A 12,124-nucleotide genomic window follows, 5' to 3' on the forward strand; every position below is an offset into this window, starting at 1 on the left:
CGACAGCAATTAAAGGTCAATGAGACGCCTCGAATCATGCGCTTACGGGAAGACTACAAATGAAATTGTGCAGTATGATATGGGCTGGACGAATTTGAGGCGAGGGAAGCTCACAGAAAAATAAATTATGAATTGCGACTGCGGAAGGTGGAAGAAACTAAGTGGGCCGGGAGAGTGTTCAGGTATTCGCACGGCAATAAAATTGATTCACTGTGGAAGAAAACAACTACGAAGCTTACCAGCAAGTGTGGGGCCTGTATGGTGAGCAACACAGCAACAAAGAACGTCAAGCGGAGAATCAGAGTGGCTGAGATAATCTCATGTGTAGCGGCAAAGGAAAACAAGCCTCCTATGAGTAACTACATAAGAGGGAAAAACGAAATGGCAAAGAAACAATTGATGATAACTAAAAAGGAAGCTAATTAATTTTTGAAGCGAGATCAGCATGCCTTACACCACGCTCATATAAAGCGAGATAATAGAAGGAAGAAGAAGCACGTGCTTGCTGAGGTAAAGCTAGGGAAACGATGGAGCGTGTTGTATTATAATGTGAAGATTTCTGCCCAGCGGTCGATTTAGGAATCACTGGCATCCTTGAAGCCCCTGGGTTCAGCGAGGGCAGGGGGAAAAGTAGATATGTCCACAATGGAGATTAGTAACACGCGATTGGAAGTTTGGTGGAAGAAAGTTAGCGAAAGGACAAAAAACGGACCCGTACAAAAACAAAGTTCACAATAGCTATTTAGAAACTTTAGTTACGAGAATTCATCGTACCTATTCTTTTTTAACACACCTAGAACATTAGGCAATGAGATAACAAGAGTTTGGTGGCACAAACCACCCTCCCGTTCCAAACGGGACGCTCGTAACATCCATGCATCCATCCACTAGTTAGTTGTGCGTTGTGTTTCTCGGAAAGCCCGAGTTCACAACAAAATTAGAATATTCTTGACTTCCCCGGCACATAGCGTATCTAGCCTTTCGCTCATTCTAGCGTCTGCATACATTCTTCGATGGGGCTAAAGTGCTCTCCCTTTCTCGCACAGAAGCTCTAAAGTTTTAACTTTAGCTGGCTGCTGTTTTTTCAAACGTAAAAATTTCCAACTCGGCACAAGGGAATGAGGGCAGCCGAGGAAGCTCTTACAGCATCAGTTTTATTCAGATTAGTAATAAGAAGATTTGCCTATGTCTGACGTTGCCGTTACTTTAATCACTGAATCGGCAGCTCTGTATCCAGGACAATTAAGGTGACCGCTGGGCAGTGCGAGTAATGAATCAGTGGCCGAAACTGTGCCAATAAAACTAAATATAACTAAAAAATAAAATAAACTGTGCCGAGCTAATAAAACCAATAAAGCCAGCAATTAGGCGAAGTGAGGCTTACGAGAAAATTGTACTTTTTTTTATGAGCGCAGTAAAGAGTTCAGGACCACGCAAATAAAAGTGCAGAAAGCATGGTTGGCTTGCGAGAAGAGCCGTCATCTACCAACATCAAACCGTTATTTCGTCATTGAAATGCTCAGACTTCTGTTTGATATATTATTTAAAATGTTTTAAATTGTACATATGTTCGTCTAGAATATAACGATTCATTCGTATCTGTTACACTTATTCCATTACTTATTTGCTTGTAAGTGCCCTCCTAATGTATCACATCCTGTTGCCGCAATGTCATACTTTTAATTACTAGATATTCTATTGCCATTTAGCTTTCTTGTTACCAAAGTATTTCAATAGAAACGCCGACAACTAAATCTTGCATTATCACAGCTGCACGCAGGTCAAATGGAATGTGGGGATAAGACAAGTCAACGACATAAAATATTCGGCTGCGGAACACTCGAAGTGAGAATAAGAAAGAAAATAAACATATTTCGGACCTTTCTGGTATGTATTTTCTGCTAATTTCGCAGGTTATAGCTTGGACACAAGGTTTATTGCCATAACGTAGGGGCTTGAGGCCTCAACGCACGAATTCTATGTTATGATAGTTACCACATTATGGTATAACTAGTAAATTTCAGAAACTGGTGTGTTCATGTTAGTGTGATCCCACTGAAAAACAATTAATCCTAATTATACTGAGGTTTCTATCACTTGCTAAATCAATGATGCACCTTTTTTTAGAGGGTGATGTGTATACAAAAATATGGAAAGCAATGTGTTTAGAACTCCATGTATACACAGCTATGTTTATTTGAGCAGTTCCATTCAGATTGACATTAAACTGCGTATAAGCCATCGTCCGAACAGAAGGTGGCCGCAGTTTCAATTTATCCCTGCAATAACCGTACACGGTACTTTTTATTACTATGGAAAAACCCTGCACAGTATCTATTTCACATTCAGCGAATTTTCTTCCATTTTATTACTACCTACATGGAAAATTGCGTCACTATCGACATAGTCCCATTGTGCTGCGTTTTCTTAGATTATTTTACGAGTGCGATAGACGTACCGTCACCAGATATGTAGCTTGTGATATCAGAATGTTCTTGCAGCTCTCATTTTCTGACGATAAGTCAATATTAACCAGCTGTAATATTACACAAATGAGAACCAATCAGTGTAGTAGGCTAAGCAACGTGAGCGCTAATCTGGAGCGCCCAATTTCACCGCTTCAGTTAGGCAATAACAAGATTGCTTTGTCATTGTATTGGACAAGTGACGAATGCGCCTGCTGATCACCCTATTGTACGTTTATGGCTAGCACTTTGTTTCATTTGTGGGAAATGCTCCTTTTAAAATGCTTAGTAGCTTTACTATAGGACCTACTCTATGGGTACCTTCACTCAGCAAAATGCTACCAACAGCCTAAAGTAACTGATTCACTTTTAAAGTAAGGCTTCAAAAATGGATTACTTTTCTAGAAATACCAACTAAAATAACTACTCTACATTACACTGCATATATTACTGGTTCTGTTATGTTCACCACTTTGCATGTATCTTTTTATTGTCTGCTGGCGCTGCCAGGCATGAAGATGAGGACAGTGGAGAAGACGAGGACAATCGCTGATATTGCGCGGACTGTCTTCCATCTTTTATGCCTTGCATATCAGCGGACGGGTTGTAAATACCCTGTCAATATATATTAAGCCTCTCTTCTCCCCGCGACATTTTGCTGGAGGTTGCGGGCTTCCCCAGGTGCACGACGGACTTACGTAGCGGGCGCTCCATGGCTGCATCCGTAATGCCAGCTCCTGACGAGAATGGTTCGGGCACGTCACCAACCGTACCTCCGTCCTGCTGGCCCAACCGCGCTACCCTGCCGCCTTTTCTGGAAAGGATAACACCAACATCGAAAATTGGTGTCAACTGTATGTATGCACATGTGAGCGCGAGCAATCGCTGGGGCCACGCCGTCATGCTCGCTAACCTGATCTTTTAGCTCACGTGAACGACACGCGTCTGATTTGAGACCCACAAGGAGGAACACACTTGCTCGGACTTTAGAAAAAAAAAGCTTACTGATTTATTTTGCAAGGTCTTGGTGGCCGGCGTGGCACGCAAGACCCTGCGTTCCGAGTTCAGAGTTGCACTGAGACCCATGTGGCATATAGTGAAGACGTGCTTGCGCTTTGTCGGAATGTTGACGGAAGCAGAGAAGGATGCGCATGTTCTCAAAGGAATCGCGGACAACGCGTTTACGCTCCTCGTCTTCTAGAACTCCTCGACAGTGCAAATCATCTTTGCTGAATGCTGCTGCTTCGAAAAAAGCAAAAGCCGTCGCATTGCCCACCACTTTTCTCGACTTGCTAGCACGGCTGCCACATCTACCTGCGGGGACCCCCGTCTGCTAACCATGAAGCCTGCCTCAGACAGTATAGCGCGCATCATCAGCAGCGAAATTGAAGGTGCCTCTCCGGTTGCTCCCAAGATTGGCGCCGCAGATGATTCCCACACAAAAATATCCCTCATACAGACGTGCATATGTACGGTAAGAATTGGGAAAGGTCAGGCTCCATCCACTCTGCCCATTCAACAGACCCAGCTACCACTTACCCCGCATCCTTGGTCTACAACAACGTTCGTACGCTCGTCCTTCTTATCAAATCCCGGAGAAATGGCGCATTTCTAATGCAGGCATCTGTGCTTCTGCTGTGGTCGTGTTGGACATATTTCTCACCATTGTCGCACTTCTTGGAACTCGGTGTCTTTGCCGAGCAATCGAAATACCCGGCGCCCACCTTGTAGTCCTTGCTTGCCGATACACATAGAAGACACCGCTCCCACATCTCTGCCCGCACAACCCATTTCCCGCTCGTCCTTGCTTCGTCGCCATCTGCCTCCTCCTTATTTTCGTCACTGCTCGGAAAACTGACAGCCGCAGCTCCGAGAAGTGAGCATGCCATGATCACCCGACTCGAAATTCTTCTCATTACACAGCCTCGCCCTCACAACCTCGTCAACGTGGACGTGACGGGTTTACCTGTAACAGCACCGATTGACACAGGAACACACATATCGGTTACGAACTTTTGGTTATGCCCCTATATATGCGTCACTCGTTCCTCGCAAAACCACACAATTTTCCTAATGAGAGTCAGCCTGAGGTTTTCAGAACGTATGACCGTGTTCGGCATCGCTTCTTTTGACCCGATGTTTACCGTTACGTCTGCCAGCACGTCGCTTCCTGTGAGCAATGCTAGAGCCACAAAAAACTTGGAGTACTCCCAGGTGGCCGCCTTTAACTACTTCACGTACCACTGGGGCAATTCTTTAGGGTTGTTCTTGGCCTTCCTGACCCTTTCCAGCTATCTACCTGTGAGAATAAGTGCATAGCAGTCGCTACGGACTACACGATCCGGTGCGTGATCATTCGTACTTTCCCAATCACTCGGACTTGCCCAACCAACGTCGCCGACATGCTCCTTGAAGACGTTATACTTCATGACGGCGCTGCTCAACAGATCCTCAGAGACTAGGGCGGCTATTTCTTATCAAACGTGGTCCAAGACCTCTTGCACTGCTGCGCTACATAACACAAGTTTACAACGTCGTACCACCCTAAGGCCAACAGCCTCACAGAACGTCTTAATACAACTATGAAATATGTGCTTACCTTAGAGTTTCTCACTATATTACCTAGAGGGAAATCTAGCGTTGCTGCGCTGTGGTATGCATGGGAATGCCGGTATATTGTGACTTCGGATTGGCATCGTTCTCGAAGAGCCAGGCAAGCACCGTTCCGTCTGTCACAATGACTCATTTTCTAGTAAACCTGCTTGTAAAAAGCAGTTATAGCTTTAGTATTACACAAAAACATGTTTTGTTTAATTATGAGAACTTGTTATTGCATGTACAATTAAATGATACGTAAAAAGTATCAGCAGGCCGCTAAAGTTGGAAGACAGACGACAAGATTCACGCTCGCTTTAAAACAGTTTGTCGTCTGTTCTTGCTTTTCTTCCCTTCGTCATGCATTGTAGGTGAGTAAAGATGGAATTTGCGTGAATGGAAACATTTTATGAAAATTTTCCTTTAAGGATGCGTTATTTGTGTAGCCATGTCCACGTGTTAGACCAACCCTCTTACAACACCAGCCAACACAAGCCTCGCAGACACATATACCGTCATTCCCATGTCGGCACGGCGCCCCTTAAGAAGCTCGATAGGCGGTGGCGCCAGATTTCCCTCTAGGTGTTGTGGTGAGAAACTTTATGGTGCTTACTATGCATGTTTCTGCCGAAGTGTCATTACTGGGACGCTGCTCTGCCCTTCGTGACATTTGCCTATATTTCCTTCCGACATAACTCTGCGGGGTTTTCTCTGTCTCTCGTACGGAAGAAATCCCATGCTGCCCTTGGATACACTCCTCCTCGCCATTCTTGACACGTCGTCAGAATAGGCCCGTGACGCCATCTTCAGAGCTGTAGAGGCGCGCTTGATTGCCTGCCTGCGCCTTACCGCTTTGCAGGAAAAGCGGTAAACGGACAGCGCATTTTTTCTTATGTTAGTTATTCTCAGCAGGAGATCGACCCTCGTAGAAGGCCGCGTTTATACCAGAAAGCTTGCCTTCGTACATAGCATTCGGGGCTAGCGTATCCCGGCAAACGTTACGGTTGCATTAGCTACAGTTGCTGGAAGCGCGACTCCTCTCTCGCCTTCCTTAAGCACACTTGGCAGCTTCTAAAGCGGTCCCGCCGCGAAGCCTGCGCCTTTAGCCGTGACCACACGTGTACGCTTGCGGACCTGCGCATACTCGCGTCGACGCGCCTAGCGCCCACCGCGCCTCGCGAGTAATGGCGGTTTGCATGCACAAAGACTCGCCACAGCACGCGCTCACTGGGTGTACACTGGGCTCACCCCCAGACGCCTTGCCTTGGCAGGCGCCGTTTCCTGCTTTGTTCTCGACAGTGTTTCAAAATGCTTCGATATCTATAAACGTAATTGTTATATTTTTATAACTATTAGATCAGCGCGAAAAGGAAAGAAGAACCCCTTTCTTGTAGGATATAAATCTGCTTCACTGAGAGTTGAATGTTCCGCGCCGTAGCTGCGTAGCCAGGCGTGCCGACGCGAGGCAACGCAAACGCGCGATAACAGAGAGGAGCTGTTCCCCGAGATCGCGCCGCGTATCGACGCGTACGAGCCATGTAGCAGCGTCAGCACATGCGTGGGCACGTGAGCGCTAGCCTGTCCGCGTCCGCAAGCGTACGTGTGGCCTGGACTTAACATCATGAATGTGTGGCGCGCCCCTGCGTGCGATAGCCGAGTCAAGTGTCCTGCAGCTGCTGAGTGCCTCTCTCACGCTTCAGTCTAGGCATGCTGCGCTGCCGAAAAGTACACGCATATCCTCCAAGACGAAAATCGTGGCGAACCGCTGCGTGCGAACCCTGAAAACTGTGGCCTCGTTGGCCGCAAAGCTAGGGGCGCATACACAGTGAAACAAGATGGCGGAAGGTTTATTGAAGTGCGGTGCATACCCAGTGCATTCATCGCGCAGCTCGCTAAAGCTTTGGCGTGCAAGGCGTTCACTAAAGAGCGGCACACACCCAGGCCAGTCATGGCGCAGCTAGAAACAATGCGTCGTGCTCTGGGCCGCAGCACTCGCAGGGTCGTGGCTGCTGCGGCGCAGTGTGCGACTGACGGCGGTCACGTGACCAGGCCTGGTGGAACACAGGCGCGAGGCGTGGTGCCCGGCCCTAATAGAGCGGAAAAATGAGGAACCGTTGGTATTGGGGTTGCCATTGTGCCTTGCGATCGCTGCAGCAGCGTTTTGTCTGTTAAATTTCGTCAGCTATATTTTTCAATCACTTACGGCATGCAGTTTTTCGACCGATCTGCCATTCCTTATTTAGGCCACAGTGTTAATTGAGCATCAGCGTGTCTCTAGCAAAAACATTCTTTCCACTGTTAGTAATAGGATTAAGCAAGCGCGTGTTCATGTATTGAAAGTTAATAATACCCGTGTCACATGGGCGTTTGGAAGACCTTCCAACCGATAGTCATTTGACTCAATGGTCAAGTTCGAGCTGCTACACTGGTGGTTTCGAAGACCGCTGAGTCAATATTCTATAGAGTCAACGGAGCGCCCTACAACTCTACAGAAAACCCGATGGCCTTTGAGCAATAGAAGCGACAGCAGCGTCAACGTGCCGTCACGTTGACACTGTGCTCGTACACATAATTAGGCAGAAAGAAGCTAACAAAATTGCTTAAAACATAGTATATGTGAGTGTTAGTTATTGCTTATTTAAGTATTTTGGTCACTTGATATGTGCAGACTTCACATAATCTCTAGAACAGCGACGTGGTTATGTTCATCGTGCTGTCACAGTGCTAGAGTCACCGCCATAATGCTCGCCGCTATTTTTATGCGTTGCATATTGCAATCACTCAGTTCAGCCCTTGGGCGCGGCCGCGCAGCCACCATTGGGGGTATGAGCCATCATAGTGGCTCATACCCCTACACTAGAGTTTTATGCGTTGCATATTGCAATCACTCAGTTCAGCCCTTGGGCGCGGCCGGGCAGCCACCATTGACCTTTAGCGCAACCATGTGACGTGACGTCACGACAGCCGGAGGAAAAGCTGGGCCCCAACTCGCGCGCAATATGCAACGCATTCTTGGCTTAACCAAGCTAAGCCTGGCCATTTTTTATACGTACTTTCTTGCTTCTGACTTGTCTTTTTGATTATCGCGTGCTTATTTGGCCTACGAATTTTTTTATTTATCGTTAATATATTAAGCTGTGTAGAACTCTATTTTTTCTCAATGAGCACTTCTACAGACGTACTTTTTTATTTTTTTGGTCAGGTGACTGTTTTTTTCTGTGTGTATATGTTTGCGTGAAATGGAGCACGCGCCGCCGCCAAAGAAGAAAATAGTCGCGCCTTCGCAGCCACAGTAGCTCTTGGGTGAATGAGAAAAGGTGCCCTTCATAGATTCCTACGACAACCGCCTCATCGATCTTGGCCGTAGGAAGCAAAACCGTCGCATGTACGGTGATATCGCCGCGGCCGTGCGACAGGCGGGCTATGAAAGAACACAGTTACAAGTAAAACACAGAATTAAACATCTTGCGCAGACTATTGCTACGCAGCTTTCATAAGTTTGTCCGATGAGCTTACAATTAACCCTTTCTGTCACACCAGGGCTTAGCCGTAGGAAACAGAATCAGAGGGGTTGTTTATCAAGAAAATAAATTACCAGGTGCATCTTTGTAGAATGTTATTTGCAGTGGCAATTTAGCTGCACGTTGTTTAGGTGGATAAATTGTTGCGATGTCTCATGACAGTTTCAATGAGCTCTAACACAGGCTTACCCGTATTTCTTGTTGCGTGAAGCAGTTGGTCGATGTCTAAACACAAGTTAATTATTATGTGAATTCCGGGTCTAAGGTGATAAATTCCCAGGCAGCACACTGTGCGAAAAGTACCGCCACGTGACGAGGATTTCAAAATCCATTTGTTGGCATTCGAATGAAATTTAATAATACTGTCTAGTATTGCTGTTCCACTTCTCCCTTCATTAGGCGAATGTTATAAGTATCTTTTATAAGTGCACGCGGACGGGTCTTCATAGTTTATGAAACTTTCTAGTTTATAAAATTTCAGGTTTTGTCTGAAGAACCAAAGGACTGGTGCTGGGTCTATACCCTTGATTCATTTATGGCATATGCGCTGTTATTATTTCCTTTTTTGGTATGCTCTCGCCAAATGAACCTTGAAGGGCTCAAGAGAGTGAAGTGACTGTTCAGGAGGTATAACATTTTTGAAACGGCTTCCGTGAGCACAGAATAATCTCCTGTGAATCCATTCGCTTGCAGGATAATATAACTGAATGTGCACAACTCGCTTTGTTATGTGCTATTCTGTAGCATCGAAGTGCAACGTTGTCCTAAATCGGGCTCATACTGCTTGTTGCAGGTACTAGATTTCCGTGCATGTACAGTCTCCAGCATAGCATAGGCGCGTAGAAAAAAACTGCTCTTTGCTGGTACCCAATCTTTGCGACGACGTAATACAGAGACGAGGTGTATTCCTGTCTTTCCTACCATTCCCTGCTCAACAATAGCACTTACAATAGAGCATGCATTGACTTGCGTATAACAAGATCACAGTGTTGAGACACATGATGGGCTGTTATCTTCCGAAACATTCTGATATTATGAAAGAAGCAAGGTACATTCTTCGATCATTATGCAAATCATCGTTGGGATGAGAAATATAAACGCTATGTCAGCCGTCAGAAATAAGAACGGGCTAATGCCTCTTATGCACCTGCAGTGTCAATCGTCCCCTTCTGCACATCAAGTTCGCGCAGCCACGTCAATGCCTCTGATCTCTCGTCCTACCGACCTGTGTGGAATACACCTAGATTATCTTCTTGCGCAGTGTACCTGCGCAAGGTCACCTTCCGATTTCCTTTGGCAGCAGCAGTTGGTGTTAACAGAACGCTTATACGCTATCCTTTTGCACCTGCAGGCCAGTTCTTTGTTCATTGCCTAACAGAAATAGCTTCTTTCTTGTTCCGGCTGCTGCAAGCGCTTCCACTTCTTATTGTTCACGACGCCTACTTATGCAGGGCTGGCCAAGAGACTAGAAAAAGTGGAGCCTTTTTCTGAAAGAAACTTGCTGGAGGCAGCTGAAAAGCTGCTTGAAATATTCCAGCCGAAGCTCCGTGCTTCAGAACCGGATGTCATTGCTTTGAAAGCAGATCGAGAGCCTTATCTTAGTTTCGCCCTGCTGAATTTTGTGACCTGGGCATCGAAAGTAGGAAATTAGAACCTTGTTACTGCCAACAAGAAAAACCTGAAAAAATAATTCACAAACAATTACAATACTCCTTAATGCGAAATTTGAGCGCAGCTCTTTTCGTATTTTTATTTCGGGATACATTGACTGGTGCGGATAATGTCTCGTACGGCACGAAGCGAAGTACGACGCGACTGCCTCGCTAACCGAGAGCCTCGAGAGGCAGCGCGCCAGTGATGTGTGGGTGCGATTGAGAGCAGCCGCTGCAGGCAGATCTCCGGTCATGCAGCACTTTGTTTTTCCACTCTCGCCGCATGCCTTATCGATGGCGTCATCGATAAACAGAGGAAGTGCGCCACTCTGGCGCCCTCTCGGATTTGTTGTCGCCGTAGAAAGCCGCATATGCAGTAGCGATAAAACGCAAGCAGCGCGCCACAGGCGTTAAAACGCATCTGCGGCAGAGCCACCACACCACCTGGCGGCTAGCCGCTGCGGCAGTCACGTGGCAGCATGGCAATCTCGCCCCCTCTCTTTAAGCGCGAAATGCCAAGTGTCTTTTCCTTAGTCTGCTGACAGGTCGGCGTGGTATTTACGTTCTTCTTCCTTCGTTTTTAAGGCAAGTCATGTCTTATGGAGATGACCATGTCGTTGCCACCGATCATAATCATGTTGTTGGTGTGCCTTGCCAAGTTGGGGCGTCGCCGCGTTCCAAAGGAGAATGAGGTGAGGTACTGAGTGTCGCTTCCATGTTCTCATGTTTAGTGCCCGTCTTGCCCTGCAGAATTGGACACGGCGCACTGTCTCCAATAACCATCCAACTGGATGTCTCAGTTTAAACTGAGCGCGAATGGGACGAAACCAAGCAAACCAAACATGCGTGAGCGAGGGCTGGCCCGAGCCGAAGATAGTACGAAACAAGCGGTCAGGTTGAGACCTGATGCGAGCACGTATTGAGCGGCTAGGCGGGTCCGCATGACACCAGTTTTGCGCGCGCACGTCACCGAAGTGAACGCTCTCGTTGGTCTCCGCCGTTCGCGGTTCACCTCTTTCATCTCAGGCTCCGTGTTCGGTCTCTCATCATTTGCTGCTGTACTCAATCGCTCACTTAAGCCGAAGCCGATGCTGACGCTTGCGGCAGGAATATGACCTAATAGCTGCGCTCTAAAACTCCCGATATAGCTTTCAGTAGCTCAATACGGGCTACATAAGTGCGTTTTATTGCGCTTGAAAGAATTCCGCGAGTACACGCAAAATTCCCGTGCACCTGGCGCTCGAGGCATTTTGCTTGTATTCACGGGCTTCTTTAACACTCGCAAAATCACTTTTAACGCAGCACGCGTTGAGCAACAGAAAGCGTTTCGAAAATTTTTCACGTTGGTTTACAGTTTTCAGTTTGCGCTTTTTCATCTGATTGCCATATTTGAGAAGTGTCCATTAATTAATCATAAATATGTATTTAGGTGTAATGAAAAAATTATCTGAGCATCTGCAAGCGACGGCAAACAACATTAGCTTGGTTTCATCGAGCTACGTGGCATTTGCATATGTTTTAATCTTCGTGCATGATAGTTGGGACACCCTGTAACACACACATACGCACGCACACACGCATATATATATATATATATATATATAAATATATATATATATATATATATATATATATATATATATATATATATATATATATATATATATTCAACGACGACCGCGCTCGAATATAGTTATAATTCGTGTGTCGATCCCGTTTTCGGGCACAATTTCGTGCAGTAGAGTGTTCAATTCTTTCCATTCATTCTCCTTTGGACCCTGTCATAGTATGGGCAGGAGATTACACGGGATTTGTGCAGCGTCATTTATCCAGTGCTGAGTGGCGTCCACCAGAGGGCATTTAGCTTCTGATCGGTTCGGGAACGTCGATT

This window comes from Dermacentor andersoni, chromosome 8, assembly GCF_023375885.2.
Source record: "Dermacentor andersoni chromosome 8, qqDerAnde1_hic_scaffold, whole genome shotgun sequence".
NCBI classification, from domain to species: domain Eukaryota; kingdom Metazoa; phylum Arthropoda; class Arachnida; order Ixodida; family Ixodidae; genus Dermacentor; species Dermacentor andersoni.